Raw genomic sequence first — 12,527 nt, forward strand, 5'->3', positions numbered from 1 at the left:
CGTTCGAAATACTGAATCCCTGACACTCACCCATACCCTACTAGATTGTGACTACGAATACTAATATGATGGAGAAAAATAACTCAAACAGAATAGAAATACAGGCAGTTCAGAGGAGGCCTGGTGTATAGTTGGACTGGCCTTTGGCATTATAAAGGGTAGGTGTTATAAATCTAGTCCAATTTAGTAGAAATAGTTCTCCATGTGTTTTGAATGTTAACAAATATGTGAATTCCTGTCTCCCTTTCTCTGTAGCCTATTCAGCAACATGCATTTTTACATGCACATATAGAATCCTACCTCCTATCCCACGTCCATTCTTGTGAGGTGGCTGACTTGGCAGATACAAACTGTGAGAAGAGATCACTCCTCCTAAACACTGTTGGAACTGAAAATTCAACCTCCAGGTGAGCTTCCCACATGAACAACATGATACATAAATACATGTTCAGTAAAATAAATATTTTTGGATCTGTGGATGATAAATATTTCATGATGAATTTCGATTGGCATATATATTTCTACTCTTTAATGTCTGTGTTTGTGTGTGTGTTTTTCTTTTGTGTATATATATATATATATATATATATATATATATATATATATACATACACACACACACACACACACACATACACACACTCTCCAGATTTTTCAAAATATGAAATGTATGTGTCATATTATATACTCCCTAAATTCATTCATGTTCATATATGTGGATTTATAATCAACTTTTCACAAGATTATTCTCAGAAATAGTCATCCACCTGAAATACATATTTGTTTCCTAGTGCTGAAATCCTAATATTTCTACAGTAACTGACCCAGTTTAACATGAATGCAAGTAGATTCCTATGGGACATGATGTGTATTTTGACGTTCATTTTTATTCAACACTGGTACATTACTATTTCTTCAGTTGATGCACATCATAGGATATGTATTTCATCCTCAAGTTCACAAATTTCTAGGCATTCATTTCCCTTTCAATCACTTCCTGCTTCAGAACACATGTATTCCTCCACGTTTCTTGACTGGTCTTTTCATGAGACTTCTTTCCAAACACATTCTTTTCCATTTCCATAATCCCTTGTGAAGCAAAACTCACACCCCCTTCATGGTAAACCATAACCCCAATATCACTATTAGATGTATAACTGGTTAGAATGAATGGTTGTGTATCAATATTAGATTTCCTATATATTTTCAGATATCAATGCAATCCATTATTTAAATTGGAACCTGTTATACTATTTATTCACAGTATGGTCTATTCATGCATTATCTCTATATTCATAGACCCAGGGTACACCTATTTGTACCCCCAAAGGCTAATTTATATGTCTTCAACATATTACTCCCAGAAATGGTGGAAGAAACACTCATGTCACCTGATCTACATATACATTTTATCACAGTGATATTCTGGACACAAAATGCAAAGGTCACACTTATGATTGCACCAATGCCTCATTGGAAAGTGAGCATGGATTACTAAAAACATCCTTGTCCAGGTTGCCTAATGCTCTCAAATGTCAATGCTATTGGTGACTACACATTTGTTTCTTCCTAAGATGATATATTCAACCTCAACCCTGTTGAAAATGTCTAATCCACTCACTCACTTTATACTTTGCCTGATTTCCTAATGTCTCTATTGATATCTGCTTTCCTACATATGTTCCCCAGTTCATCATTGTGACTGACTCTTCACATGTGCTGACGTTTACATTCACTCTCTAACCGACACCCTATTGCTAAAGAACTTTTGGTCCAAATTGCATACTCACTCTTCTTCCAAAACTTACCAACTATCTTCCTAATCCTACCTACTATCCCTTTTTGACTGGATGTTCTCTTCTACATTCAATCATCCAAGGTACAAGGTCCTATGCCATTGTGTACCGATTTATCTGAGACATCTGTGCAGAAAGTCATTCAAAGCTAAGTATCCCAATCAAGGGCCCAATGCCCTTCTGGCCTTCAAATCTTACTTGGATTTCTGTTTTCATACATATATTTCACCTATATATTATTATAAATATCCCAGGTTCCCAATACCATTCTTCATCCAGCAGAGTGATTCCTAAGCCACATCAAACAGGTTCTTAACCCTAACCATACACTGTTCCCTCAATCTAACTTTACAGAAGAGCAGGGACAGAGTGGGTCTTACAATACAGGAATGTGGGGGATCTTCCACCTGCTGAGAACCTCAAAGGTCCATGCAGAAATGATCCCTGGAGAAGATGTAGGCAGCTATGAAGGACCTGAGAGAGCAGAAGTCATCTTCCATGGCAAACAACCTGGTCAGGATGAAGGGATGTGTCTGAATGAGCCTCTCTCTTCTTAATGTAGACAAGATGGACCAAAGCAGGCCTGTGTGGAGAGCTGTTCCTTGGTGCCTATGGTTGATATTCCATTCTAACTTGTGAAAGTGTCACAGGAAGGAGGGGCAGCCTCCATCTCATGGGAGCCTTGGAAGCAACTGTTAGGACACAGTGGTTGCCAAGGCAGTGACCTCATTCAGTTCCTGAAGGAAGTGACCTCACCTCACTTCCTTGGTGATGGAACTCTCTGAACTTGGGATCCAGGAAGCCAGGCACCCAGAGCCAGTCCCAGTCCCAGTCCCAGTGGGCTCACTTGTTTGGATTTACCAAGGACAGAGTCAGTCTTTCTTGGTACCCACTGAGGTGAGGATTGCCAAATGCCAGGAAAGCTCTGCAGAGGGGCCTTTCCTGAGAAAGCAGGTAGTGGCTCACCGCTGGCTCCTGACAACTTCACAGAGTTGGCCAAGGAGGCCAGATGTGAGACAGGACAGGCCCTTTCGGGGGAACATAGTATGGCCCACCAGTCAGACGACACTCCGGGTAGTCACAGACCAACTTGGAAGGAGGTGCCTTTGTGGGTGTGGGTGTGAGTTTGTGGTTTTGTCTCATGTTCTGAGAATAGGTAGGAAAGGCGGTTTGTTTGGTTTGGAGTGGACTGTTTCTAGTAAGGCTTTTGACAAGGCGAGTGTTTCTATGTTTGTGTATCCCACTGTGTACCTGGTTGTAGACATTAGAAAAGAGAATGCATCAATGGATGTGTCCTGTCTAGTAGAAAGCTTCCCAGCATTCATCCTGCCCAATTTATGAATGGACTGCGGCTTGCCTTATGGATGGGCAACGCCTACTATCTTCCTAAGTTCCTGTTTTCTTCCTGAATTCTGGCCACTCTCCAGAATAGGCTCATGGTTTTGTGTCCAAGATATGTACCACCTCCAAGCTCAGTGACATGGCCATGTACTGGATAGTTGAAAGAAATGGTGAGCATCTCAGAAAACTCAGATATCAGTGTGATCAGTAAAGTCTCCCTAGAGAAACCCTGCTTTGGGCCTTTGGCTTACCTATCCTTTTGTGGCCCTGAATGTCAGGAAGGCCTTTGCCTCAGGGCACCCCTTTGTGAAGCCTGAAGAAAACAGTTTTCAAATGGAAATGAATGGGCATCACCTGTGGCTCTTTGCTTAATTGCTTTGCAAAGGGATGTGTCTGAATCAGCCTCTTGGCCCTGTGTGAGGCTGTGGCTTACATTGTCAGCACCTGATGGATCCAAAGAAAGATCCCATGCGTGCATCCAAGGCCAAATTGGCACAAAAGCAGTCATCCTGGATGAGGTCTCTCGCCTTCCTCTGTAAGGTTCCTGACCTCCATCAAGTGAGAATAGGGATCCTTTGTGTCAAATGAGTCCTTCAAAGCCATGCAGAGGCTAGCCCATAGGTGCTTGGGTTTTCTCATGACTCCAGTTCACACAAAGAATCTATACCCGGCAGTCAGTAGGCCTCCAATTGGAGAAGTAGAGCAGTATTAAAGGCAGGCCTATTTGATCACTCCAGGTCCAAAGGAAGGGTGTCCAGGCCACCCTGACATTAGGCAAATGAGAGGCAAGGGAGCTTATTGTGGACACTGTCTTGGGCTGTGCCCCTCATGGAAACCTCCAGCCAGAGGTCATGATGAGTGTCTGTATGGAAGAAGATGAGGGCCATGTGGCAGTGTTTTGGTTTGAATTGTGGTGTGGCAGTGGGAAGAGATGACTGGGTCCACCTGGGCTTGAACTCTGGTGTGATTCCCCTTGGAGACTGAGTTCTGGAACTGACCTCAGAGAAGTATTGCCGTGAATTGTGTCGGGATGTTAGGAGGCCACGCATGAGAGTCGCCCTTGGAAACTGAGATCTAGGCCCAGGCTGGCTTTCCACAGAGCACTGGGAATCTCAGCCCGGATATCACATGATTTTATTCTTAAAGACCTGGCAGCCATCGTGGAGAGTCCAAACACACGTGGACCTCACATTGTAGACCTCAATGGGCCTGGCTTCCTGTGACCTTTTGGCCACTCCTTGGGAAGCCTTGTTTGTGAGAGTTCTCCAGAGCTTTCGTTGAAATGAGCTTCCTCACCATTTAATGGTTCCTGAAGGAATGGAAACCCACAGTGCCTCCAACTTCATCCTTTAAAAATGGCTAGCTAGATAAATACCATGACATTTTTGAAATTCCCATGACCAGGTGGCACTGGAGAACCTTTGGATGTCCTGTTGCTGATCATGAGTGTACCAGACAGTGCCTTGATTGACTGGGTTTCATGAAAATGGTGTAGAACAGAGATGCCAGTGAGTTGGGGCCTGCTGAGTAGTGGGCCTAGAGCAGTGGTGTGCAGGTGTGTGATAGAACATCTGTGGTGGGGCCATGTGGATCTGCCATTGGCTTCCAAATGGCTTGTGACTGACATGGTGCAGCGAGCAGACCCTTCTATGTAAAGGCATCTTGTTATATGGAGAGGTTTCAGGGCAATGTTCAGAATCAGGTTGCTATGGTCAAGGGGGCAAGCTCTGTGGGATAGAAGCCTGGCTGGTGCATTCTCCTAGGACCTTGACCCACCACACGTGACAGAACTCCCTCCAGCACTGTGTCCCAGTTGAACTCCTTGTATTTCCTGAAGCAAATTCCAAACTCCCAGTGCAGCAGCAAGAAACACCACGAAAAGTGGAGGATGACCAAATGGCTTCACAGTCCACACAGGGAGACACTTAGACCCCAGTGGCCACAGTTTACCTGCAAAGAGAGAATTCAGCACTTCTGCCTCATGTTCATTGGAAAATCAGAAACCATGTCCTCCAGGTCACATAGATGCAGACCTGGTTTGATGGTCTCACTACAAAGGAAGCTAAAGCTCCTGACAACAACATATATTTCAAGTGCCCAACCTCAGAAGCAGTTTCTCACGAAGTCTTTAGGCCAGCAGAGCTCCACGTTTGTGGAGTGTTTACCCTGTCCCTTACTCATGGAAAGTAGTCTACCACCTCCAAGGTTGTGAACTCCTGAGCATTTTCCATTCCACATATGTATTCACAGCATTTCTAACTCTTCTCCTCAAATTGTGTCTTACTTATTGTGAAGGTAATGTCAAGGCAATGTTCTGGATGAGAGTGGGAAGATTTTTTTGTAGCACATATTGGCCTACACATTGGATTCATTTTCCTATTTTCCGTTCGAAATACTGAATCCCTGACACTCACCCATACCCTACTAGATTGTGACTACGAATACTAATATGATGGAGAAAAATAACTCAAACAGAATAGAAATACAGGCAGTTCAGAGGAGGCCTGGTGTATAGTTGGACTGGCCTTTGGCATTATAAAGGGTAGGTGTTATAAATCTAGTCCAATTTAGTAGAAATAGTTCTCCATGTGTTTTGAATGTTAACAAATATGTGAATTCCTGTCTCCCTTTCTCTGTAGCCTATTCAGCAACATGCATTTTTACATGCACATATAGAATCCTACCTCCTATCCCACGTCCATTCTTGTGAGGTGGCTGACTTGGCAGATACAAACTGTGAGAAGAGATCACTCCTCCTAAACGCTGTTGGAACTGAAAATTCAACCTCCAGGTGAGCTTCCCACATGAACAACATGATACATAAATACATGTTCAGTAAAATAAATATTTTTGGATCTGTGGATGATAAATATTTCATGATGAATTTCGATTGGCATATATATTTCTACTCTTTAATGTCTGTGTTTGTGTGTGTGTTTTTCTTTTGTGTATATATATATATATATATATATATATATATATATATATATATACACACACACACACACACACACACATACACACACTCTCCAGATTTTTCAAAATATGAAATGTATGTGTCATACTATATACTCCCTAAATTCATTCATGTTCATATATGTGGATTTATAATCAACTTTTCACAAGATTATTCTCAGAAATAGTCATCCACCTGAAATACATATTTGTTTCCTAGTGCTGAAATCCTAATATTTCTACAGTAACTGACCCAGTTTAACATGAATGCAAGTAGATTCCTATGGGACATGATGTGTATTTTGACGTTCATTTTTATTCAACACTGGTACATTACTATTTCTTCAGTTGATGCACATCATAGGATATGTATTTCATCCTCAAGTTCACAAATTTCTAGGCATTCATTTCCCTTTCAATCACTTCCTGCTTCAGAACACATGTATTCCTCCACGTTTCTTGACTGGTCTTTTCATGAGACTTCTTTCCAAACACATTCTTTTCCATTTCCATAATCCCTTGTGAAGCAAAACTCACACCCCCTTCATGGTAAACCATAACCCCAATATCACTATTAGATGTATAACTGGTTAGAATGAATGGTTGTGTATCAATATTAGATTTCCTATATATTTTCAGATATCAATGCAATCCATTATTTAAATTGGAACCTGTTATACTATTTATTCACAGTATGGTCTATTCATGCATTATCTCTATATTCATAGACCCAGGGTACACCTATTTGTACCCCCAAAGGCTAATTTATATGTCTTCAACATATTACTCCCAGAAATGGTGGAAGAAACACTCATGTCACCTGATCTACATATACATTTTATCACAGTGATATTCTGGACACAAAATGCAAAGGTCACACTTATGATTGCACCAACGCCTCATTGGAAAGTGAGCATGGATTACTAAAAACATCCTTGTCCAGGTTGCCTAATGCTCTCAAATGTCAATGCTATTGGTGACTACACATTTGTTTCTTCCTAAGATGATATATTCAACCTCAACCCTGTTGAAAATGTCTAATCCACTCACTCACTTTATACTTTGCCTGATTTCCTAATGTCTCTATTGATATCTGCTTTCCTACATATGTTCCCCAGTTCATCATTGTGACTGACTCTTCACATGTGCTGACGTTTACATTCACTCTCTAACCGACACCCTATTGCTAAAGAACTTTTGGTCCAAATTGCATACTCACTCTTCTTCCAAAACTTACCAACTATCTTCCTAATCCTACCTACTATCCCTTTTTGACTGGATGTTCTCTTCTACATTCAATCATCCAAGGTACAAGGTCCTATGCCATTGTGTACCGATTTATCTGAGACATCTGTGCAGAAAGTCATTCAAAGCTAAGTATCCCAATCAAGGGCCCAATGCCCTTCTGGCCTTCAAATCTTACTTGGATTTCTGTTTTCATACATATATTTCACCTATATATTATTATAAATATCCCAGGTTCCCAATACCATTCTTCATCCAGCAGAGTGATTCCTAAGCCACATCAAACAGGTTCTTAACCCTAACCATACACTGTTCCCTCAATCTAACTTTACAGAAGAGCAGGGACAGAGTGGGTCTTACAATACAGGAATGTGGGGGATCTTCCACCTGCTGAGAACCTCAAAGGTCCATGCAGAAATGATCCCTGGAGAAGATGTAGGCAGCTATGAAGGACCTGAGAGAGCAGAAGTCATCTTCCATGGCAAACAACCTGGTCAGGATGAAGGGATGTGTCTGAATGAGCCTCTCTCTTCTTAATGTAGACAAGATGGACCAAAGCAGGCCTGTGTGGAGAGCTGTTCCTTGGTGCCTATGGTTGATATTCCATTCTAACTTGTGAAAGTGTCACAGGAAGGAGGGGCAGCCTCCATCTCATGGGAGCCTTGGAAGCAACTGTTAGGACACAGTGGTTGCCAAGGCAGTGACCTCATTCAGTTCCTGAAGGAAGTGACCTCACCTCACTTCCTTGGTGATGGAACTCTCTGAACTTGGGATCCAGGAAGCCAGGCACCCAGAGCCAGTCCCAGTCCCAGTCCCAGTGGGCTCACTTGTTTGGATTTACCAAGGACAGAGTCAGTCTTTCTTGGTACCCACTGAGGTGAGGATTGCCAAATGCCAGGAAAGCTCTGCAGAGGGGCCTTTCCTGAGAAAGCAGGTAGTGGCTCACCGCTGGCTCCTGACAACTTCACAGAGTTGGCCAAGGAGGCCAGATGTGAGACAGGACAGGCCCTTTCGGGGGAACATAGTATGGCCCACCAGTCAGACGACACTCCGGGTAGTCACAGACCAACTTGGAAGGAGGTGCCTTTGTGGGTGTGGGTGTGAGTTTGTGGTTTTGTCTCATGTTCTGAGAATAGGTAGGAAAGGCGGTTTGTTTGGTTTGGAGTGGACTGTTTCTAGTAAGGCTTTTGACAAGGCGAGTGTTTCTATGTTTGTGTATCCCACTGTGTACCTGGTTGTAGACATTAGAAAAGAGAATGCATCAATGGATGTGTCCTGTCTAGTAGAAAGCTTCCCAGCATTCATCCTGCCCAATTTATGAATGGACTGCGGCTTGCCTTATGGATGGGCAACGCCTACTATCTTCCTAAGTTCCTGTTTTCTTCCTGAATTCTGGCCACTCTCCAGAATAGGCTCATGGTTTTGTGTCCAAGATATGTACCACCTCCAAGCTCGGTGACATGGCCATGTACTGGATAGTTGAAAGAAATGGTGAGCATCTCAGAAAACTCAGATATCAGTGTGATCAGTAAAGTCTCCCTAGAGAAACCCTGCTTTGGGCCTTTGGCTTACCTATCCTTTTGTGGCCCTGAATGTCAGGAAGGCCTTTGCCTCAGGGCACCCCTTTGTGAAGCCTGAAGAAAACAGTTTTCAAATGGAAATGAATGGGCATCACCTGTGGCTCTTTGCTTAATTGCTTTGCAAAGGGATGTGTCTGAATCAGCCTCTTGGCCCTGTGTGAGGCTGTGGCTTACATTGTCAGCACCTGATGGATCCAAAGAAAGATCCCATGCGTGCATCCAAGGCCAAATTGGCACAAAAGCAGTCATCCTGGATGAGGTCTCTCGCCTTCCTCTGTAAGGTTCCTGACCTCCATCAAGTGAGAATAGGGATCCTTTGTGTCAAATGAGTCCTTCAAAGCCATGCAGAGGCTAGCCCATAGGTGCTTGGGTTTTCTCATGACTCCAGTTCACACAAAGAATCTATACCCGGCAGTCAGTAGGCCTCCAATTGGAGAAGTAGAGCAGTATTAAAGGCAGGCCTATTTGATCACTCCAGGTCCAAAGGAAGGGTGTCCAGGCCACCCTGACATTAGGCAAATGAGAGGCAAGGGAGCTTATTGTGGACACTGTCTTGGGCTGTGCCCCTCATGGAAACCTCCAGCCAGAGGTCATGATGAGTGTCTGTATGGAAGAAGATGAGGGCCATGTGGCAGTGTTTTGGTTTGAATTGTGGTGTGGCAGTGGGAAGAGATGACTGGGTCCACCTGGGCTTGAACTCTGGTGTGATTCCCCTTGGAGACTGAGTTCTGGAACTGACCTCAGAGAAGTATTGCCGTGAATTGTGTCGGGATGTTAGGAGGCCACGCATGAGAGTCGCCCTTGGAAACTGAGATCTAGGCCCAGGCTGGCTTTCCACAGAGCACTGGGAATCTCAGCCCGGATATCACATGATTTTATTCTTAAAGACCTGGCAGCCATCGTGGAGAGTCCAAACACACGTGGACCTCACATTGTAGACCTCAATGGGCCTGGCTTCCTGTGACCTTTTGGCCACTCCTTGGGAAGCCTTGTTTGTGAGAGTTCTCCAGAGCTTTCGTTGAAATGAGCTTCCTCACCATTTAATGGTTCCTGAAGGAATGGAAACCCACAGTGCCTCCAACTTCATCCTTTAAAAATGGCTAGCTAGATAAATACCATGACATTTTTGAAATTCCCATGACCAGGTGGCACTGGAGAACCTTTGGATGTCCTGTTGCTGATCATGAGTGTACCAGACAGTGCCTTGATTGACTGGGTTTCATGAAAATGGTGTAGAACAGAGATGCCAGTGAGTTGGGGCCTGCTGAGTAGTGGGCCTAGAGCAGTGGTGTGCAGGTGTGTGATAGAACATCTGTGGTGGGGCCATGTGGATCTGCCATTGGCTTCCAAATGGCTTGTGACTGACATGGTGCAGCGAGCAGACCCTTCTATGTAAAGGCATCTTGTTATATGGAGAGGTTTCAGGGCAATGTTCAGAATCAGGTTGCTATGGTCAAGGGGGCAAGCTCTGTGGGATAGAAGCCTGGCTGGTGCATTCTCCTAGGACCTTGACCCACCACACGTGACAGAACTCCCTCCAGCACTGTGTCCCAGTTGAACTCCTTGTATTTCCTGAAGCAAATTCCAAACTCCCAGTGCAGCAGCAAGAAACACCACGAAAAGTGGAGGATGACCAAATGGCTTCACAGTCCACACAGGGAGACACTTAGACCCCAGTGGCCACAGTTTACCTGCAAAGAGAGAATTCAGCACTTCTGCCTCATGTTCATTGGAAAATCAGAAACCATGTCCTCCAGGTCACATAGATGCAGACCTGGTTTGATGGTCTCACTACAAAGGAAGCTAAAGCTCCTGACAACAACATATATTTCAAGTGCCCAACCTCAGAAGCAGTTTCTCACGAAGTCTTTAGGCCAGCAGAGCTCCACGTTTGTGGAGTGTTTACCCTGTCCCTTACTCATGGAAAGTAGTCTACCACCTCCAAGGTTGTGAACTCCTGAGCATTTTCCATTCCACATATGTATTCACAGCATTTCTAACTCTTCTCCTCAAATTGTGTCTTACTTATTGTGAAGGTAATGTCAAGGCAATGTTCTGGATGAGAGTGGGAAGATTTTTTTGTAGCACATATTGGCCTACACATTGGATTCATTTTCCTATTTTCCGTTCGAAATACTGAATCCCTGACACTCACCCATACCCTACTAGATTGTGACTACGAATACTAATATGATGGAGAAAAATAACTCAAACAGAATAGAAATACAGGCAGTTCAGAGGAGGCCTGGTGTATAGTTGGACTGGCCTTTGGCATTATAAAGGGTAGGTGTTATAAATCTAGTCCAATTTAGTAGAAATAGTTCTCCATGTGTTTTGAATGTTAACAAATATGTGAATTCCTGTCTCCCTTTCTCTGTAGCCTATTCAGCAACATGCATTTTTACATGCACATATAGAATCCTACCTCCTATCCCACGTCCATTCTTGTGAGGTGGCTGACTTGGCAGATACAAACTGTGAGAAGAGATCACTCCTCCTAAACGCTGTTGGAACTGAAAATTCAACCTCCAGGTGAGCTTCCCACATGAACAACATGATACATAAATACATGTTCAGTAAAATAAATATTTTTGGATCTGTGGATGATAAATATTTCATGATGAATTTCGATTGGCATATATATTTCTACTCTTTAATGTCTGTGTTTGTGTGTGTGTTTTTCTTTTGTGTATATATATATATATATATATATATATATACATACATACACACACACACACACACATACACACACTCTCCAGATTTTTCAAAATATGAAATGTATGTGTCATATTATATACTCCCTAAATTCATTCATGTTCATATATGTGGATTTATAATCAACTTTTCACAAGATTATTCTCAGAAATAGTCATCCACCTGAAATACATATTTGTTTCCTAGTGCTGAAATCCTAATATTTCTACAGTAACTGACCCAGTTTAACATGAATGCAAGTAGATTCCTATGGGACATGATGTGTATTTTGACGTTCATTTTTATTCAACACTGGTACATTACTATTTCTTCAGTTGATGCACATCATAGGATATGTATTTCATCCTCAAGTTCACAAATTTCTAGGCATTCATTTCCCTTTCAATCACTTCCTGCTTCAGAACACATGTATTCCTCCACGTTTCTTGACTGGTCTTTTCATGAGACTTCTTTCCAAACACATTCTTTTCCATTTCCATAATCCCTTGTGAAGCAAAACTCACACCCCCTTCATGGTAAACCATAACCCCAATATCACCATTAGATGTATAACTGGTTAGAATGAATGGTTGTGTATCAATATTAGATTTCCTATATATTTTCAGATATCAATGCAATCCATTATTTAAATTGGAACCTGTTATACTATTTATTCACAGTATGGTCTATTCATGCATTATCTCTATATTCATAGACCCAGGGTACACCTATTTGTACCCCCAAAGGCTAATTTATATGTCTTCAACATATTACTCCCAGAAATGGTGGAAGAAACACTCATGTCACCTGATCTACATATACATTTTATCACAGTGATATTCTGGACACAAAATGCAAAGGTCACACTTATGATTGCACCAACGCCTCATTGGAAAGTGAGCATGGATTACTA

Source organism: Spermophilus citellus (genome assembly GCF_964194105.1).
Source record: "Spermophilus citellus genome assembly, chromosome: 17".
Classification (NCBI taxonomy): domain Eukaryota; kingdom Metazoa; phylum Chordata; class Mammalia; order Rodentia; family Sciuridae; genus Spermophilus; species Spermophilus citellus.